Raw genomic sequence first — 21,204 nt, 5'->3', positions numbered from 1 at the left:
GTTTTTCCCAACTAAACAAATATTAATGTGCATGCGAGTTACAAAACAACCCCTCCTTCTCGTGTTAAGAATAGCGACCGTCACTGATATTCATTAAGTAATACATTGGAAAAAATGTCTTAACATCCAGAAAACTACGTATCTGCCCCAAATTTGAATGTGTTATTCGTTTTCAGCATACTCGAAAACTTTTAAAGTCTTCAATTTAAAGCCGGGTGTTTAGATACCGTTGAAATAAAACTACCCCCCCCAAAAAAAAACCCGGAAAACATAAAAATATGTTTTTGTAAACTCGTGAAAACCGTTTTAGATCAATTAAAAAGCATTAAAAACTATGTAACACAAAAAAAATGAACCACATATTTTTGTTGTTGTTGAAAACCTTGTTATTTAAAATGCCCGCTCAAGATTCCTCCACGATGTGATAAGGCCATTCGTTACACGCGTGCGCATGCGAACGCATCAAGAAAACACTACTGAAGGCGGTGAAATAGCATAAAATAATCCCAGGGTCCAGGGGTTAATACCATGCAAACGGTAAATTTGCGACGGGTTTGATTATCAGATTCGTTGTCAGCGACCTCGAATACCTCTAAAAATCCAAATTAGAGTTGTTGGTATTATGCTGTAGCGTAAGGTAACGTTTACCATGAAAAAAATCTCATTTATTTTTTAATTTTGGCCTTGAAAAAAAAAATCGTGGACAAAATATTTATAGGATAAATTGACCAGGAGAAAATATATCAAAAAATTTCATTGGTCAAAAAGCTTAATCTGTCGGAGGAGCGGATGATGACCGCCTATACGTTAGGGTCATTAGTAAAGTTAATTCGATCCTAGCTGACACACCTTGTCACGATCATAATAGATGATTTTTACAAAACCCTATATTGTATTTTTTGCTAAAATATTTAATCCTTCCTCGGCAAAGGTAAGTCATTTTTTTTAGTATTCAATTGAAAAGAAAGATGTTGTATTGATAAATGACGAATTCGAAGTTTCTCTAAAAATTTGAACGAAATTAGCGTATATAATAAAGTGCTTTTTAACCGGGGTTCCGCGAAACCTTGGGGGTTTCGCCAGTCCAGTCCACGGGTTCCGTAATTTCTAGAGTAGAACAAGGAACAAATAGACAGAATGTTAATTTAATTTTGAAAATATATTTGGTACTTCTTCACTTTATCACCGAAACTGGAGACGCCATTTTATTTCACGCACCTGTCGTTGAAATCCAAGGGAGAAATCAGTATTTTAAACTATGACCGAAGCATAAAATAAATAAAATTAAACTAGATAATGATTTAAAAAATTTTTATTTTATTTTATAAGCCATTCTTAACATGGGGAGGGGAGGGTGTTTTGTACCTATTCTGTACAATTGAATAAAAAAACATATCATAAAACTTTAATTAAACTTGGAAATATGATTTAAAAAATAGCGCGGATCAGTAAGTGCATTAGCACCAAAAAAAAATGCAATAAGTGCACTAGTACCCAAAATTGGGTACTAGTGCACTTATTGATCCGCGTTGAAATAATAATTATTTAGAAAGCCATTCTTAACATGGGGAGGGGAGAGTGTTTTGTACCTATTCTGTACTTTAACCTTACAATTGAATAATAATAAAAAAAACATCATAAAACTTTAATTAAACTTGGAAATACGATTTAAAATATAGCGCAGATCAATAAGTGTATTAGCACCCAAAATTGTTTACTGATGTATTGGAAAATTCAAAATGGCGGCCGACTCTCTCTTTAACACGGTAAGTTCGGGAAAAAGTGTTATAAATAATAAACTAGGCAAAATACTATTAAAAAACCACCGAATATATGTCAAGTTATGTCACGGTAATATATATTGAGCGAATTTCTAACAGTATTTTGTCGAGTTTATTATTTATTACACCTTTTTCCGAACTTACCGTGTTAAAGAGAGAGTTGGCCGCCATTTTGAATTTTCCAATACATCGGTAAACACTGTATGCTTTTCGAGCTGAATAAACATGTTAAATTGAATAAAAACACGAAAATTATATCCAGTTTGGTAGAACAGTAATTTATCTTGCCTTTGATAACATTTATTTGTTATATATTTGTTTTTTTGACAACTTTTTCGAATCTATGTGTACAGTAATACAAACCCGATGTTTTTTTTACCTTGTCCAACCCCTGTATGGATACATCAGATATCCCATATTTAATGCCATATGATTCAACAAGACTCGAGCTTAACTAATAAAACAACTTTTAGGTAACATTCGACGTCATCCATCAACATAGTCTGCTTCTATGGTTTTTGTATGTAGATCGATTTGTCTTCGTTTTCAATTATTGAGAGTCAACACATGTATGATTCAATATTTCACCTCAAACTTTATGAAACTATGAATAATAGGAACGCACCACAAACCTTGCAATGAAATGGATTAATGGTTTCTTGCACTCATCATACACGCGCGCCATTTCTCACTGTCAACATAATTTTCTTGCCAAATTGACAGACCAACCTGAAATAAAAATAAAAACGAAAAAGTATATTAATCTAATTACAAAATAAGAGAAAAACGTACATAATGAAAGTGGAGGTTGTGTGAGATCATTTAATACGCTTAAATATGATGTTTTTATTTATGCGTATTGTGTACGCATTGTTATAGAAGCAATCCTCTAGTGAATGCCATACTAGCAGTTCAACCCGGCTTTGCTCGGGCCCTATGTACTGTTCATAACTTGCCCTACGTGTGAATAAACTTTATGTAAGATTTCAAATGTTTAGACCAGAGATTGGCTGAGTAATTTGGTAGAGACCGCAGAGGTAATTTTTTTATAACTTGGACCCCAATTTTAACCTTTTAACATTTATTATTTTGGTCTCAAATCAAAATACAAAGTTTTACCCATGTCCAAGTTACCTACATCTAAAATTTGAAATGGTTAGACCCAAAATCGGCGGAGAAATTTTGTAGAATCTGCAAGGGTCAAATCTTTCACCTTTGACCTTTTGGCAGCCAAATTTTCGCCCCCAAACTGATTAAAATGCTTGCTGCATCTCTGATTACCCGTTATGTATAAATTTCAAATGTTTAGACCCAAAATTGGCTGAGTAGTTTGCTAGACACCGCGAGGGTAAAATCTTTTGAACTTTGACCCCTTGGCAGCTCAAAATGTCAACCCAAACCGATTAAAAATTTGAATACCCTTTATGTAAAATTTGAAATGTTTAGACCAAAGATTGGCTGAGTAATTTGGTAGAGACCGCAGAGGTCAATTTTTTTTTACTTTGACCCCAATTTGACCCCTTAACATTTATTTTTTGGGGCTCAAATCAAATTATAAAGTTTGATTCATATCCAAGTAATCTACATTTAAAATTTCAAGTGTTTAGACCCCAAATTGGCAGAGGAGGTTGGTAGAGTTTTCAAAGGGCAAATCGTTGAACTTTGATCCCCTTGACAGACAAATTTCTGGTCGAAAACTGATTAAGAAGATTTTCCCAAATCTTAATACTCTTATGTAAAATCTCGAGTTTCTAGACCGAAAATTGACAGAGCTGTTTAATAGGGAAATATACACAGGCACACACACACACACACACACACACACACACACACACACACACACACATTTTACTTTTATAGATATACTAGCATGGGTGCCCGGCGTTACTCGGGTGTTTTGAGGTGTATGCTGAGAAAAACAAAAAAAAATGGTCAACTTTTTTAACTTTGACCCGTATTATGACCCCTTAAAATTTATTGTTTAGGGCTCAAATAAAGTTATTAAGTTAGATCCATGTCCAAGGAACCTATATCTAAAATTTCACGTGTTTAGACCCAAAATTGTAGGAGGAGTTTGATAGAGTTCTCAAAGGTCAAAGCGTTAAACTTTGACCCCTTAATCGCCAAATTTCTGTCCGAAAACCAGTCAAATCTCCGTACCCTGCATATCAAATTTCGAATCTGTAGGCTTAAAATTGAGAGAGTTATTGCGCAGGGAAATGTACACAGACCCACAGACACACACACAGACACTTTCACTTACATATATATATATATATATATATATATATATATATATAGATAGATAGATAGATAGATATGTATTATTAAAGAGGGGAAAAAATAAATAAATAAACGAATGGGAATTTGTGTAAAATGTTAACCAACGATTAGCTCTTGAGGAGTCTGTCGGCGAAAGGGGCCCCTAGGGTTTTTTCAGGGAATTTTTTTTAAAGCGCTATATATATATATATATATATATATATATATATATATAGAGAGAGAGAGAGAGAGAGGGTTAAAATCACTTTAGTATTACGTTGTAATATGAAAAAAAGACGTTTTCATAACTTTTTTGATTTTGACCGAAAAAAAACGACATCGTAATAGTCCGTTTTGTAAAAATTATGCTTTTTCTAGTATATTTACACATTTCAAACGTGTTTTATTCAGATTGCATGCGTTGTGCTAAATACATTTTAAGTCAAAATTTGCTACTACTATCATTATTACGACCTTTACTGTTACGGGGGATTTTCCAGAAGTAATACTTCCTATTTTTATTCGACCCAAGTAGATCACAGTCTCACAGCATCAATATTAACAACCGAGAGATGAACCATTCAGGTCGTGAATGCATGAGTTCAATCATCATAACAATGAAATTTGCAATCCTCTAATCTGCTTGGGCAGAATAAAAATAGGAGGCATTACTTTTGGAAAGTCCTTCGTTATATTAACAGTAATAATTCTGATTTTGTTTATCAACGTCTCTCTGGAAAGGGATGGGATTCATTTCCAAATAATTTCTCTCAATCCCGGCTCCAAACCAGGGGCTTCAAAGATCAAGGGTTTTCCTAAGGATGTTGGTGGTACCTACAATTTCAGAGGTCTGAACATCGGGGATTTGTAGTTTTTTCAAATGTCCTTCCAGACGACTTGATACTACTCCTAGTGTACCAACTACGACTGAGATTGTTTGTGTTTTAACCCCGTATATACGCCTTATCTCCATAATTACTCAACTTCTCATTCTCCTCATTCATATTCCTGTCCCAATGACGACCAAATCCGGATGATTATGTTTCAATTGCTTGGTCGTTATGACACTTTTGTCCCACCATACCTCTACCTTGCTATCCTCACTTGTTCTCACTTCATCTCACTCCTAGTGTACCAACTACGACTGAGATTGTTTGTGTTTTAACCCCGTATATACGCCTTATCTCCATAATTACTCAACTTCTCATTCTCCTCATTCATATTCCTGTCCCAATGACGACCAAATCCGGATGATTATGTTTCAATTGCTTGGTCGTTATGACACTTTTGTCCCACCATACCTCTACCTTGCTATCCTCACTTGTTCTCACTTCATCAGGCACTTCCTCAAACCATTTTCCAGCACACTTCACCCCAACCCTCTTACACACCTCACAATATATCCAGAGTCCCATGCGATCGTGTCTTTTGCTGTACTCTCTCTGGGCCAGTCCACTACACCCTGCTGAAAGGTGCGCAGTTGACTGAAGTTTTACCACACATCCGGCATTCAGGTGCAAACATTACATACTTAACGTGTCATGTCTGAATTAGTATAAATTCCAAAAATTACGAAAACAAATACTTAAATCATTCGTTGACATCTATGCTGATGACACGACATCTATGGCAACAAATCAAAGGCCGTAAATGACAAAGTTCTCTCTGACTCTCTCTCCTCTGATCTCGAGAAGAAGCTCTGATCCCCATCTCGCATCAATTGAAATGGATGGCTCTTGTCTAGGGGAAGCTCCATGTTTTGATAAGCTTCTGGGCTTCACCTTTACTCCTGACCTGAAATGAAACACGTACATCAAATCAGTTGCCAAGGTCGCTGGAAAAATGGTAGGATCCTTCTACTGCTCCAGAAGATATCTCACTTCTGATGCAATTCTCTATCTATATAAAAGCCAAGTACGTCCAAGGATGGAGTACTGCTGACATATCTGGGTAGGAGCTGCTAAAATAGCCTATCCTGCCTTGACAGAGTACAAAATAGACTTCGTGGCTTAGTGGGTGATGCCCTCTTCTCTTCCCTGCAACCTCTCTCCCACAGGAGAGACGTTACAAGCCTGTCTTTGCTTTATCGTTACTTCCATGCCAAGTACTCGTCTGAGCTCCAATCTCTGGTCTCCCCTCGCCAATCTTTCACGAAAACCACCCGTCTAGCTGAAACCACTGTCCAAAATTTCCCCACTCTTTATCTGTGCCAAAACCAAAACGTAAATTCCATGAACAAAGCTTCTTTCATAGAAGTGCCGCCTGTGGAACTCTGTTCTGTTTGCCTGTTTTCCACCTGACTACAACCTGGATGTCTTCAATATCCAATACTAACGTACTGTACATGCAATAACCCTTATCTCTGAGTGGCTTGTGGGCCTTGATAAGTGGTGACCACCTTGTAAAAAAAAAAAAAAAAATGATCCAATAGTGTAATTTAAACAAAACAAAATCACGTTTTGCATTGGTTTAAAAATTAATTCCCTTGTTTCTGATACTGAATAGGTCTCGCAACTCTTCCTCATCAAATAATATGATAAAACTCAATCTCAATCATTAAATCATTTCTCTCCGATAGGCTCATAAGAGTAGTGGTAGATGGACAAAAATTGGAGGCCTGCAATATAAATGCTGGAGTCCCTCAGGGGTCAATCCTGGGCCCAACTCTCTTCCTGATCTACATCAATGACCTCCCTAAACACATACTTAAATCATTCGTTGACACCTTTGCTGATGACATGACTATCTACGTAAAGGCTGTAAATGACAAAGTTCTCTCTGATTCTCTCTCCTCTGATCTTGAGCGCGTGGTTCAGTGGGGGAAGACATGGCTCGTTACCTTTAATGCATCCAAAACCAAACTCCTATCCTTACATCATCAACGCTCTGATCCCCATCTGGCATCAATTGTGATGGATGGCTCTCGTCTGGGTGAGGCCCTGTGTTTTGACAAGCTTCTGGGTTTGACCTTTACTCCTGATCTGAAATGGAACACGTACATCAAGTCTGTTGCCAAGGTCGCTGGAAAGATGGTAGGATCCTTCTACTGCTCCAGAAGATATCTCACTACTGATGCAATTCTCTATCTATATAAAAGCCAAGTACGTCCAAGGATGGAATACTGTTGCCATATCTGGGCAGGAGCTGCTAAAAACAGCCTATCCTGCCTTGACAGAGTACAAAATAGACTTTGTGGCTTAGTGGGGGATGCCCTTTTCTCTACCCTGCAACCTCTCTCCCACAGAAGAGACGTTGCAAGCCTATCCTTGTTTTATCGTTATTTCCATGGCAGGTGCTGGTCTGAACTCCAATCTCTGGTCCCCCCTCGCCAATCTTTCACGAAAAACACCCGTCTAGCTGAATCCACTGTGAAAAATTTCCCCCACTCTATATCTGTGCCTAAATCAAAACGTGGATTCCATGAACAAAGCTTCTTTCTTAGAACTGCACGCCTGTAGAACTCTGCTCCGTCTGCCTGCTTCCCACCGGACTAAAACTTGGATGTGTTCAAGTCCAACGTTAACAAATTCCTAATGAACCGCCCCCCCCCTAAGTAAACACTTCATCAAATCTCCACACTAACGTAATGTACTTGCAATAACCCTTATCCCTGAGTGGCTTACGGGTCTTGATAAGTGGTGATCACTGTATAAAAAAAAAAACCCAAAAAAAACTCGATAATTCAATAAATTATATTTTGACTTGTAATTAATTTTCTATGGAATCATTTTCCATAAATTTTTGGAAATCATAATATTATCGCCTTTATACTTACGTACATAGTAATGTTTTCACCTGAAATTCGTAGGTTTAAATGACCACCAATGTAAACAAGCAGTAATTTATATTAATAAAACAGGTGTGTGTGCGTAAATATTTAACCGATAAACTCTTAAACTACTGATCACATAACACTGAAATTAACAGTTTATAACGAGTAAAATCTTTGTTTGTTTGGATGAATGAATAACGTGTACAGAATATGTCAGCAAGTTGAAACGCAAAATGTTCATTTCAACTTGCCGACATTTCTATTAGTTTTATGCATGCGCAAATTCATTTGTAACTTGAAGTGGTTTATTTTTTTTCTTTTCTTTTATTTATTTTTATTTTTACAAGGGAGTCGCCACTTATCACTGCCCAGAGGCCACTCGAGCATAAAGGTTAATGAATGTAAGGTGGTAGTTTATAATCGTTGATGGTGTAAATTAGGTAAAATGTACATTATTTAAGGAGACGGCTCAGCAAGAAATTGTTTACATTGAAGTGTAATTGGGGCAGTTCTAAGAAAGAAACTTTGTTCATGGAATTTGCGTTTAGAATTAAGCACAGATAAGGTAGAGGAAATTGTTGATAGTGGTTGTAGCTAGTTGGGTGTTCTTTTTTTGTGAAAGTTTGGCAAGGGGGAACCATAAATTGGAGCTCAGACGAGCACTTGCCATGAAAATAACGATAAAGCAGAGACGGGCTTGCAACATCTCTTCTGTGGGAAAGAGATTGCATGGAAGAGAAAAGGCTACAAAGTCTATTTTGAACTCTGTCAAGGCAGAATAGGTTGCTTCGAGCAGACCTTGCTCAGATGTGATAATAGTACTTCATCCTAGGACGTATTTGGCTCTTACACAGGTAGAGAATTGCATCGGCAATGAGATATCTACTGGAGCGATAAAATGATCCACCCAGTTTTCCAGCGATCTTGGCAACAGCTTTGATGTATATGTTTAATTTCAGATCAGGAGTGAAGGTTAGTCACAGAAGTTTGTCAAGACATGGTGCTTCCCTAAGACACGGGCCATCTATTTCAGTTGGAGCCAGATGGGGGTCCTACCGATTATGATAGAAAGAGAGAGGCTTGGTTTTAGATGCATAACAATGAACCAGCCACCCTTTTCCCCATTGCACGACATGCTCAAGATCAGAAAAGAGAGAATCAGAAAGGTATTGGTCATTGTCAGGCATTAAATCTTTCTTATCTATCTCTCAGCTTAGCTCAAACTGTAGGGAACGCGACTGAGGGACGCTAAATGTTTTGATTTCGAATCTAGCTAATGGCACCATTTTTTAAAAAAAATTTTCAAACTTCGGAAATCAGTAGTAGAAATCTACATGAATTAAAATATATTTAAGCGTATTTTATGACTGTCCCCCCCCCCCGACTAGTCATAAAAAATATTCAGAACATCACAAAGTTTCGTCAGGTGTTCCGTTGAAAACATTCCTTGAATAAACGTGAAAGCCCACTTCAAGAGCCAAGTCGTTGCAAGTCCATAGTTTATCCTAATTAAAAATATAGAAAAATCTTTCGACGTAAGTACCTGTCGCGAAACGAAAATGTCATATTCCAAATAGCACGTAAATTGATCAAGTGTGTGTTTATGTAGAAAATCTTTTTTTTTTTTACGATTTTTAACGCTTTTAATCGTAAATCGTAGCCATTGCAAGACTGGGTCTAATCTCGGTAGTTCGAATTGAGTTGTCCCTCCTATATGGCGTATGAAGATAGTGTTCTCGTTTTCTCATAAAATTTGGTTTTCTTAGTTAAAACAAACAAACAAACAAAAAATACTTAATCAATTTACGGGAATTTTCGAATGTGGCAATTCCACAGCGGACTCTTTCATCTCTTCTCTTCTCTTTTCTATATAAATAAAATGAACTCATTTTTTCCTGTCTGATTTTGACCTTAATAGGATTAAAAATCAAGATATTTCATGCAAATATAATATGCACAAACGGCAGAACAATATCTGAGGTGTGTTATAGGCTTATTATTTCTCAAATTCCTCGATAATCTTAGATTTCTATACTTTTTCTGCTGAGAAGTCACGGCCAAAATCGGTTAAGATCAATGGAAGTGGTAAAATATTTTCTCTCTAATAAATTCCTCCTCCCCTTGCCACCACTTAACACCGTTTGGGGATCGTTCACAAGGAACAGTTGAGAAGAGAACACCGGTTTGGCTTCGTAGTTCTTTCATGTGAAGTTATTTAAAATCACTAAACTTAGCTGCAGTGCTCTGTGGCGTAGTGGTTAGCGTGCTGGACAATTCACATTATATTTTCACGTTCGCGCCGACCTACCGTAGTCGTTTTTTGTTTTTTTTTTCTTTTTTTCCTAAACAACTGGAATGGACTTTTCTTGGTGGCCGAACTGTTAACGTTGCAGATGTTTTTTTTTTGTTTTTTTTCACACTTTATTTTCCTACTTTTACTCATGACTCCAGGTTTGATCCTTCCTACTTACCTACCATAACATTTTTACCCCCCCCCGTCCCGGAAACAAACACTCGGGCAACGCCGGGTACCCCCGCTAGTATGTAATATAATGATGTTGGCATTCTGTGGATGTTCAGATTAAACGGAGTCACTCTGCTTTCCCGACTGCTGGAAAACCGCCTCTGTAGTACCAGTCTTCAAGAATTCTGGTGAAAGAACTGACCCACTAAATTATCGCCCCATTAGCCTCCTCCCGCTTTTCGCCAAAATATTTGAGTCCTTAGTTAATCAAGCCCTAGTCCAGCACTTAACAGCTTCTAAACTCCTTACTGACAAACAATATGGATTCAGGCAAGCCCGTTCAACAGCAGATATCTTAACTGTAGTTTCTGAACGTATATACCGTTCATTGGACAAAACAGGGGAGGGTAGAGCGGTGGCCCTTGATATATCTAAGGCTTTTGACAGGGTATGGCACGATGGTCTTCTAAGGAAAATTAGATCATATGGAATCACTGGAAGAATTCATAATGTAATTAAATCCTTCTTAAGTGATAGAAAAATCAAAGTTGTCCTCGACGGTCATACATCCAAACAATACGACATAAATGCGGGAGTACCTCAGGGGTCTATCCTTGGACCTCTATTATTCCTGATATTCATAAATGACCTCCCTGATAAAATTGTTTCGGAGATGGGTATATTTGCCGATGACACCGCTCTCTATAACAGATATGAGGGGAAAACAAATGAACACATATCCAAGGAAATGGCAGAAACACTAGAGAATGACCTCCAATCTGTAGTGGAATGGGGACAAAAATGGTTGGTCACATTCAATGCTGCTAAGACTAAGCTTGTTTCCTTCAATAACTACAAGAAACCTTCTCTACCACCAATAGCAATGGCCAAGAACACATTGCCTGAAAGTACTTCTTTTAAACTCCTCGGCCTAACGTTTACAGGGAATATGAACTGGAATCGATACATTGGGAGCATTGTCAAGACTGCTGCTAGGAAGGTTGGCTCCCTCTACCGTGCTAGAAAACTACTTACGCCTGCCAGTATCCTATACCTCTATAAGACCACCATTCGCCCATGTATGGAGTACTGTTGTCACATCTGGGCTGGTGTATCTGCTGCTTGTCTCTCGCTCCTGGACAGGGTTCAAAAGAGAGTCGCCAACCTGATAGGTCCTGAACTGTCATCTAGGCTTTAGCCTCTGTCCTATCGACGAGATGTTGCATCCCTCTGCCTGTTGTACAAATACTTTAATGGTGAATGCTCTGACGAACTGCAAACACTTGTACCTCCCCGACGTAACTACCCCCGACAAACCCGACAAGCTACTAAGTCTCATCCCTTTACAGTAGAGATCCCTAGGTGCAAGAAAGCCTTTTACTCCAATAGTTTCTTCTCCAGAACTGCGGGTCTTTGGAACTCCCTTCCGGGATTCTGCTTTCCCAACTGCAATGATATGCAGAAGTTCAAGTGTAATGTTAACAAACATCTTTCTACTCATCTCCCTTTATAATGACCCCGCTAATTAAGTCCCTAATAGTAGTCCCCTGCTTCAAAGTGGCACTGTGCCTTGTTTGGGGTGAAAATTGAATAAAAAAAAAAAAAAAATTATTGTAGCTCTTTTGTTAAAACTATAAAAGTATTTATCTAAGTTAGCAGGGGCGTCCGGCATAGCCCGGTCGTAAAATACGCTTAAATGTAATATTTTAATTTATGCAGATTTCATATATAGTCAATTTTCTATCGATTCTTATCTATATAATTATAAAACTCAAATGACCTTGTAACGATGTATGTAACCCACTTTCCAGTTTACCACATCCGGTTGCGCATGCGCGCATGACCTGCGCACTGAAATATAAACGTTATTATTTCGAAATTATTATTTAATATGGGAAGAGTGGGGTTTAAAATAACTTAAACGCAATACAGAAATGAACGATGTAAAAAAAAAAAGCAGACAGTATTAACAATTGTTTATTTTGATAATTTAAACGCGAAAAATAAAAACAAACAAAAGAACAATTGGGACGCTGAAATATTAACGTTATTATTTCGAAATTATGGTAATTTTAAAGGATTTTCCGAGAGTGGACCCCCCCCCCCCCGAAAATATCGTGCCCACAAAATGGGTGCTCATTTTACGTTAAATTAACATAGAAAAGTGATCACCGCCTTTTTAAATACTAACATTTCTTCATATCTTGGAAATTATTAATTTGCCGTAATTTTAAACGTTATGTTCGTTTTCAGCAACCCCGAAAACCTCTAAGAGTGGTAACTTTAAAGGAGTTTTCGAGGGTGGAGTAATTCTTCACATTTACCTAACTTGCCTTTGATAACATTTATTTGTTATATATTTGTTTCTTAACCACTTTTTCGAATCTGTGGATTGAAAAATATATCCCGTTTTTTTTTTTTTTTTTTTTTGCTCTTGGATTATTTTTTTTTTATCCGACGATTAAGTATTCCCATTGTATATATTTGTTATATTTTTATTCTGGTTCATATATTTTCCGTATTTTTAACCTTTGTTGAACATTGTTTCGTACCTTTTGATATTCACACGAAACTACCTTTAATCTTGACTGCTAGCTCACGGAATTCAGCACGAAAATCTTTATTTTCGAATCCTACCGACCAGGAGAGTAGACGTGTGCTTCTTCATTGCCTGCTGTGGACAACGATTCTTGAGCCTTTCCTCCTGAAAGAATAATCCTGTAGAAAGAAAACCCAGGTCGCAACGAGGCGAACTCTTCCCTACAAATTTATATACACAGCGGCGGTGTGTGCGTTTTCGAAGGAAAGGAATTTGAAATAATTTGTGAGCTTTTAAACTCGGGGGGGGGGGCTACAAAATGTAGAAAAAGGCAAATGACTATCTTCAAACATGTTAGTATACCTATTGAATTCATTGTGTGTATTATTTTGGAAGTACCTGTGCTTAATGTTCATATTAATGGTAGTCGTTCGTTGTAGCGAGGTTTATAATTTACTAGCGGGGGTACCTGGCGTTGCCCGGGTGTTTGGAGCCATTTGTCTTTTTCAAAAATATCGATAAACACTGTATGACTTTCGAACTGATTACGTTTTAAAGTGAGTAAAATCGGGTTTGTTTTACTGTACACATAAATTCGAAAAAGTTGTCACAAAACAAATATAGAACAAATAAATGTTATCAAAGGCAAGATAAGTTACTTTTCTACCTAACTGGATATGTTTTTAGTGTTTATATTTAATGTAACATGTTTATTCAGCTCGAAAAACGTGCAGTGTTTACCGATGTATTGGAAAATTCAAAATGGCGCCCGACTCTCTCTTTGAGGCGGTAAGTTTGGGAAAACGAATTATAAAAAAAAAAAAGCAGACAAAATACTGTCAGAAACTCACTCAATATATGTTACCGTGACATCGGTTGACATATATTCGGTTGTTTTTTAACAGTATTTTGACTGTTTTTTTTATTTATAATTCGTTTTCCCAAACTTACCGTTTCAGAGAGAGAGAGTCGGCCGCCATTTTAAATTTTCCAATACATCGGTAAACACTGTTTTTCGAGCTGAATAAACATGTTACATTAAAAAAAACAAAAAACAACAACACTAAAAACATATCCAGTTAGGTAGAAAAGTAACTTATCTTGCCTTTGATAACATTTATTTTATATATTATTTTACTTTATCAACAATTCCTTTCTGTTGCAAGTTTAGAATATAATTGTCTATAATACTAACTCAATTATAATCTCAGCTCAATGAATTTTCCAAAGAGTTTTCAGAGCATATATACGTAAATTGAATAAAATCACAACCTACATGAATAGAAATTCACTTATTTTGGCGTTAAGCTCTTACAGCTGTTTCGTGAAAGGATGGACAATTACCTCTCGTCCATAGAACTGTAAACCTTCCATCCAGTCACTCCTCAGAGACTCTTACAACTATTCCCAACTAGTTTTTCAATCCGTTTTGAACACGTTATATATATATATATATATATAATTTTTTTTTTTTTTTTTGACAATTTTTTTCCGAATCTACGTGTATACTAAAACAAACCCACTCGGCGGTTTTTTTTTTTTTGTCATTGAATGTCTGCAAAGGGAACAATTTGTAACGTATTTTGTAAATAAAATCTTTTCATTTTAAGCAAGCCCTCTTTCAACTTCATTAATGTATCCCCCCCTTTTATTTTACCTTTTAATTTTTATGCGGGCTGTTCGTTTCTCGCCGAATTCATTTGAAAACGGATAAATTTCCGACATTGCTCATTAGGGTCTGCCAAACGATTGTGAAAAATGGACCGCATGTTTCCGTGACGTCAGATTTGTGTTAACTATACGAACTATGGAAAAGCAGAAGCGACTTCATGATTTTTTAAAACCCTTGTTTATCTTCTTCAAACTGCAATTAATAATTAATCTTTGTTATAATTTTGTTAGGTTTTAAGATTTACAGTTTAACGATTAATACTATACACATTTGTATATTAAATATGAAATACGGTTTTACTGAATGTTCATTTGGTTACCTAGGGGCTTCCATATTTTGTTCGGTAAAAAGAGACAAACAAAATATGAGGGGGGGGGCTATAAAATGTATAATATTTGTGCAATAATATTTTCAAATTGGTTTTAATCTGGCGATAAAAGAGTAACTTATCTTGCCTTTGGTAACATTTATTTATTTTATATTTTTCCATTTTTGACTCCTCCTTTTTTTTTTTTTTTTTTTGTCCGTTGGCTTCCGTCCTAAATCCTCGTACTCTTATTATTATTTTTTTTATTTAATGTATTTTCTTTTTTAATACTTCTTCAGATTGGCACTTTATGGCGGCAATTAAATTCATGTCCCCACTGGCGTAGCTAGGGAGGGGGGCGGGCCACTCCGGGCGGCACACCTGAGGGGGGCGGCATTTTGAGAGGGTAAAAATAGAAAGTAGAAAAAATAAATAAAAATAAACAAAAGTTAACAAAAAATATGAAATTTTATACCAAAAAGGTTGTAAAAATCGGAATTTGGGGGGTATCGGAATCAGAAAAAATGTGTCCCTATTTTCTGAGCTTAAGGGGGGGCGGCATTTTGAGATGGTAAAAGGGGAAAATCGAAAAAAATGCTAACAAATTCATACTTTAAGGGGAACTTTCATATAAATTTTTATCGAATAGGTGCGAAAAGAAAGTTGGATATTTGGGTGTATATACACCGACATCAAAGAGGAAATAACATTAGATGCGAAAGTTTGAATTCATTAATTTTATTACTATCCAATTCATGAGGCTAAGACTTTGAAAGTATCAAACGTTTGTTTTTGTAGCATACTTTTTATAACTCCTTGTAAACTTTACAATTGCTAGCTGGGGGATCGGACAAAATCACCCCGGGCAACCCCCACCATCTACTTATATTAAAAATCAGTTTTCATATTTTAATTTTAATTTAATTGAATTTAGGAAAATTAGATACCGTAGAACCAATTTTCGCAATGTATTAAAATTAAGCAACTACAGAATAAATGTTAACTTAATAACAATGAACCAGTTTTCCTACCTAGCAAAAAATGGACGAATTTTCCACGGTCGAATTTTTCGGGCACCCAAATGCCCGGGGGGGGGGGATTTTACTACCGCCCCGGGCGGCAAAAGGTCTAGCTACGCCACTGCATGTCCCCCAAATCGGGTAAATCATGTTTTATTTAAAACTAAGAAAATCAAAATTTATGAACTTTTAGCGATTTTACTGCTAAACTATACTGAACGTAAGGCTTATTTTTCACCTCGACACTTCGATTTGAGTTGTCTCCCCTTTATTTCATCGAATGTAATCATGGCTGACGAAACACTACGACACGTTTAATCGTAAAATTTGACTTAAATTATAATGATAAAAAAAGCTACTTGATTAAATTACGTTTGGTGCTTTTACAGAATTGGGACGAGATTTTGTAGTTGATAAATGGAGTTTTCAGATAAAAAACAAACAATGGTTTCAACTGATTTTTTGTTTTTTGTCAATTCTAATAAATTACAATGGTAGCTTCCAAATTATGCAGTCGAAATTACCTGAATATTACTGAATTATTAAACAAAACAATTTTAACTGTGTTAGCAGGTGAAAAATTGCCGCCATCTTGTTTAAATCAAAACGGGAAATTACCTCCCTTTTGAACTCTCCTGTGTCTTACGATCGTTTTCATCAAATTTTATTTTTTTATTTATTTTCTTTCATAAATTATTTTCTACCTTATCGATTTTCGTATTTTTTTTTTTTTTTTCGATATAATTATCTTACGAGGAATACGTAGATACCACTGTTTTCATGTGAAATTCAGTTTTACGATTTCTGAAATTTCGTCCCAATAGTGTAGAAGAATCACCATTACGTGATTTTTGGAATATTTCATCTTCGTTCTATTACTGAGTGGTACGTGGTACGACGTTACGTACACCATACAGACTTTTCTGTATTTTCTTTACTTTAACTGCCGCCATAAGTGCCAATCTGAATAAGCACCTTTTTTTTTTATTTGTTTTTTTATTTTATTTTATTTATTTGTTTATTTGAAAAAGTGTAAGTAAATAAAGTTTTTGAGTTGTGCGAATCGACTCAGTGAACCTGAGTTCCGGGCAAGTCAAAACACACAGACATCCATTCATAGATTTTTTTTTTCTTTTTTTACTTGAGATTCATTCATAACTTGCCAGACAGCAATGGCCGTCGACTAGTACTACTACTACTATATCTACTACGTGCTTGCTTTTCTATGATTTTTTTTCTTATCGCCTGCGAACCTGAGCAGACGTAAGCAATGAAGACGACAAAAAGGAAAAAGAACGCAAACAAAAAACTTGCAAATGGTTATTAGTACGAGAAATAAAAATAAAAATGGGGCAGTGAGATTCGTTCGAGCAGAAACTAACCCAACTATTATTTAAAAATCCTGGTTGTAGGAAAATAAAACGTGATTCTACGCACACGCGTGTCTACATAGAGATGTGTGTGTGTATATCGATATAGTATGTTTATAAGAATACTTTGATAAGTATATTTCAACTTAAATAGAGATGGTATAATAAAATTGTGGGGTCTGCGTTCGCGCCTGGCCTCCATAGAATGGAAATAGGCACAATCTTTAATACAGACTTTTCATATCTATCTGCATAAGTATACTTTGATAATTATGTTTCAGTTTGAAGAAATATGGTATAATAAAATTACGGGGTGTTCGTTCGCGCCTGACCTCCATAGAATGGAAATATGTCACAAAGTTTAACAAGGTTTTTTAATATAGCATATACAGAATATTGTGATAAGTGTTTCACTGTTTCAGTGTGAACAGGTATGGTATAATAAATTATGGGGTCTATCTATTTTATTTTTACTTTCATCATATTTTGCTTTTGTTTTGATACCCCCAAATTCGAAGCTATCTCTTTACAACCCTTCCTTTTCATAACCTATCATACTTTCATAAATCAGTCCATTTTCTGTAGGCTGTTTTTGAACCCAGTCAACGACGGGTACTTTTGCTAGTATATATATATATATATATATATATATATATATATATATATATATATATATATATATATATATATATATATGTGTGTGTGTGTGTGCAAATTCTGAGTTATGTAGAATTACAACAAAATTTATTGTTTGACAAAGTAGAACAAATAATTATTAAAGTTTTTTCCTTAATCCATGGATTTTCAATGAATGGCTCTGGCTCATCTCTTTTTATCGTTATTTCCATGGCAGGTGCTCGTCTGAACTCCAATCTCTGGTCCGCCCTCTCCAATCTTTTACAAAAAACACCTGTCTAGCTGAATCCACTGTCAAAAACTTTCCCCACTCTTTATCTATGCCTAAATCAGAAAGGAGATTCCATGAACAAAGCTTCTTTCTTAGAACTACACGCCTGTGGAACTCTGCTCCGTCTGCCTGCTTTCCTCCTAACTACAACTTGGATGTCTTCAAGTCCAACGTAAACAAATTCCTGATGAACCGCCCCCTTAAGTAGACACTCTAAAATATCCACACTAACGTACTTTACTTACAATAACCCCTATCCACGAGTGGCTTCCGGGCCTTGATAAGTGGTGAGCACCTTGTAAAAAAAAATCTCATTGGTGGAAATGTTATTAGAATAAAAGATGTGGGTATTTATAAATTTTGCTTATTAGCACATAAATTAAAATGGTGTAAAAAAGAAAAAAAAAAATCCAAATTGAAAAAATAAGGAAACAGAAACAGTGGTAAAATCCAACGAATATTGGTATTCTCAGATTGAATTGCGCAGGCGCATATATATATATATATGTGTGTGTGTGTGTGTGTGTGTGTGTGTGTATATTTTTTTTTTACATAGGCATCACCACATTATCAAGGCCAAGAGGCCACTCAAGGATAAGGGTTAAAGAGTGTACAGTAGAAATTGGACAATATAGTAATCATTAGTAATGAAAATTTGGTAAATTTGATAACTTATATGGAACGGCTCATCAAGAACTTATTTACTTTAGACTTGAAGACAACCATATTGTAGTCAGCCGGAAAGTCGGAAAGCAGGAAAACGGAAGACAATTCCACAGGCGTGCAGTTCTAAGAAAGAAGCTTTGTTCATGGAATCTACGTTTAGGTTTAGGCACAGATAAAGAGTGGGGGGAATTATTGATAGTGTTTACAGCTAGACGAGTGTTTCTTGTGAAAGTTTGGCGAGGGGGGACCAGAGATTGAAGCTCAGTTGAACACTTTCCATGAAAATAACGATACATCAGAGACAAACTCGCAACATCTCTTCTGTGAGATAGAGGTTGCAAGGAAGAGAAAGGGACATCTCCTACGAGGCTACGAAGTCTATTTTGAACTCTATCAAGGCAGGCCAAGTCCTTTCTAGCAGCTCCTGCCCAGATGTGGCAACAGTATTCCATCCTTGGACGTACCTGGCTCTTATATAGATAGAGAATAGCATCAGCAGTGATATATATATATATATATATATATATATATAATCAAGAAGTGAAAATTAAGTTTACAGGCCAAAAGCTTCTGTAAACTTAAAGCGAATATTAATATTTAAAGTTCAATACAACCAAAATAGAAAATAGAGCTCGTCATAGAACATAATTTGTGGCTGTAAATTATAATTTGCAAGAATTTATTTTTCTACAGGTTACTCAAATAAGAAATATTTAAAAAAAAAAAAAAAAAAATTTTTCTTAATCCGTGGAGTTTCAAAAAATATGTTTCTCTCATCAGAAGAGATTATTAACAAATGAATATTACAGCTAAGCTCTGAATTTGCTGGTATTAGCATTAATTGAAACTGCTTTATATGGTAACTAGTCATAAATGCAAAAAAAATGTTTTAGTAAAAAGAGTTCATGAAATAGGGAAAAGTTAGGAAAAATTAAAAATTAAAATCCAGATTAAAATATATGGAAAGGTTAAGTATTTTCAAGACGAAATGATAAGTCAATGTTCCCATAAGTCGGAGTTATACTGTTGACAAATAGATCTAAATAAAAAAAAAATCCAAAATGTGTGTAATCCAAGCATGTAGAAAGATATGTTTGCAAGCAGTCGAGAAAGAAAGATTATTTCGAATCGTTAATTTTTTTTTTTTTCACTTTGGAATGATATATATGAGATTTTCTTATCAGTTTGTTCAAACCGGGGAGCAGGCATCCTACCAGATGCCAATCATACACCCGTTAACTCCTATATTCCAATCAAGAGATCTTTTTAAGATTCTGACCGTGCCTTTAAGTGTAATCCTTTAATCTATCTTATACTTGGTCCACCAAGTATATTTGCCAGGTAGTTTTTTAAATTCTTTTTTCATGCATCCAATTGCTCCTAAAATTACTGGAATATTTGTATATATTTCTGTAGCTACGTGTGTATGCATATCTGCATGTTTATGTATGTTTATATGTGTGTACGTATGCATCTCTGTATTTGTGTATATATGCGTTTGTGTCTATGTATATATTATAGATACGAGGTAAATAAATTTATGAAATAATCATTTACGTATGCATCTAAAATTCGACATAAACACTTTGTTTACGATCGTATCTGAGACGATATTGATTTTTATTGATATCAACTAGTCCCATCATCAGCACACGTTCTATCTATCTATCTGTCTGTCTATCTATCTCTTCACGTTGTGTATAACACTTACTTCCAACATTCGGATAACCATTACTCCTGGGAACATCCCAAGTCAAAGAGACGCCATCTCCTGGACTATGTTATCACAAGAAGGAAGGACCTCAAAGATGCCAAGAACACAAAAGCTATGCGACAACCAGATTGCAAAACAGACCACTACCTAATCAAGACTACTTTCATGTTCTCCATAAAACCTGCATACAGCAGGGCGACAGCGAAGCGCAAGAGAAGGCTAAACACATCAAAGCTCGCAGATAGAAAACGGCAAGATAGACTACAACTTGCAATCAACTCAGCATTAGAACAAACCACCGATGATTCTGAGTCACCAGAACAAATGTGGGACTTACTAAGCAGGCCTGTATTCTCTGCTGCGGCAGAGGTATTTGGTTACACAAAAAAGCGGAATGCGGACTGGTTCAATGAAAATGACCAAGAAATTAGAGATGTAATAAATGAAAGAAACCAAGCATTAAAATCAAAGCTAAGCAACCCGATTAGAGCAAACGAGAAGCTGAAACAAGTGAGGGCAGAAGTCTAGAAAAAAACTAAGAGAAATGAAAAACATCTGTTAGTTAAAAAAGGCTGAAGATATGCAGAGACAAGCGGAGGAAAACAATCCTGCAAGTTTCTTCAGATCACTGACGGAAGTGTTAGCCCAGATGACTAACACCCTCTTATCAGAAGATGGAAACACCATACTGATCCAAACAAAACAGATAATTCAAAGATGGCAAGAGTACT

At 35.9% G+C, this 21,204-nt stretch overlaps 1 long non-coding RNA gene across 2 annotated transcripts in view; it reads right to left on the bottom strand.

The window, feature by feature from the left end:
* LOC145248667 (uncharacterized) overlaps nucleotides 1-21,204 on the bottom strand; it is a 144,587-nt gene that overhangs the window by 56,023 nt on the left and 67,360 nt on the right. For both annotated transcript variants that reach the window (XR_013863384.1, XR_013863385.1), the window contains exon 2: nucleotides 2,414-2,510. This is a non-coding gene — a long non-coding RNA (uncharacterized LOC145248667). The remainder of the gene's footprint in view (nucleotides 1-2,413; nucleotides 2,511-21,204) is intronic.

The sequence above is a fragment of the Euprymna scolopes genome, chromosome 27 (genome assembly GCF_053919585.1).
Source record: "Euprymna scolopes isolate OS-2025 chromosome 27, ASM5391958v1, whole genome shotgun sequence".
NCBI classification, from domain to species: Eukaryota; Metazoa; Mollusca; class Cephalopoda; order Sepiida; family Sepiolidae; genus Euprymna; species Euprymna scolopes.
The sequence above is the reverse complement of the archived record's forward strand: the minus strand, read 5'-3'. Positions and strand labels throughout refer to the sequence as shown.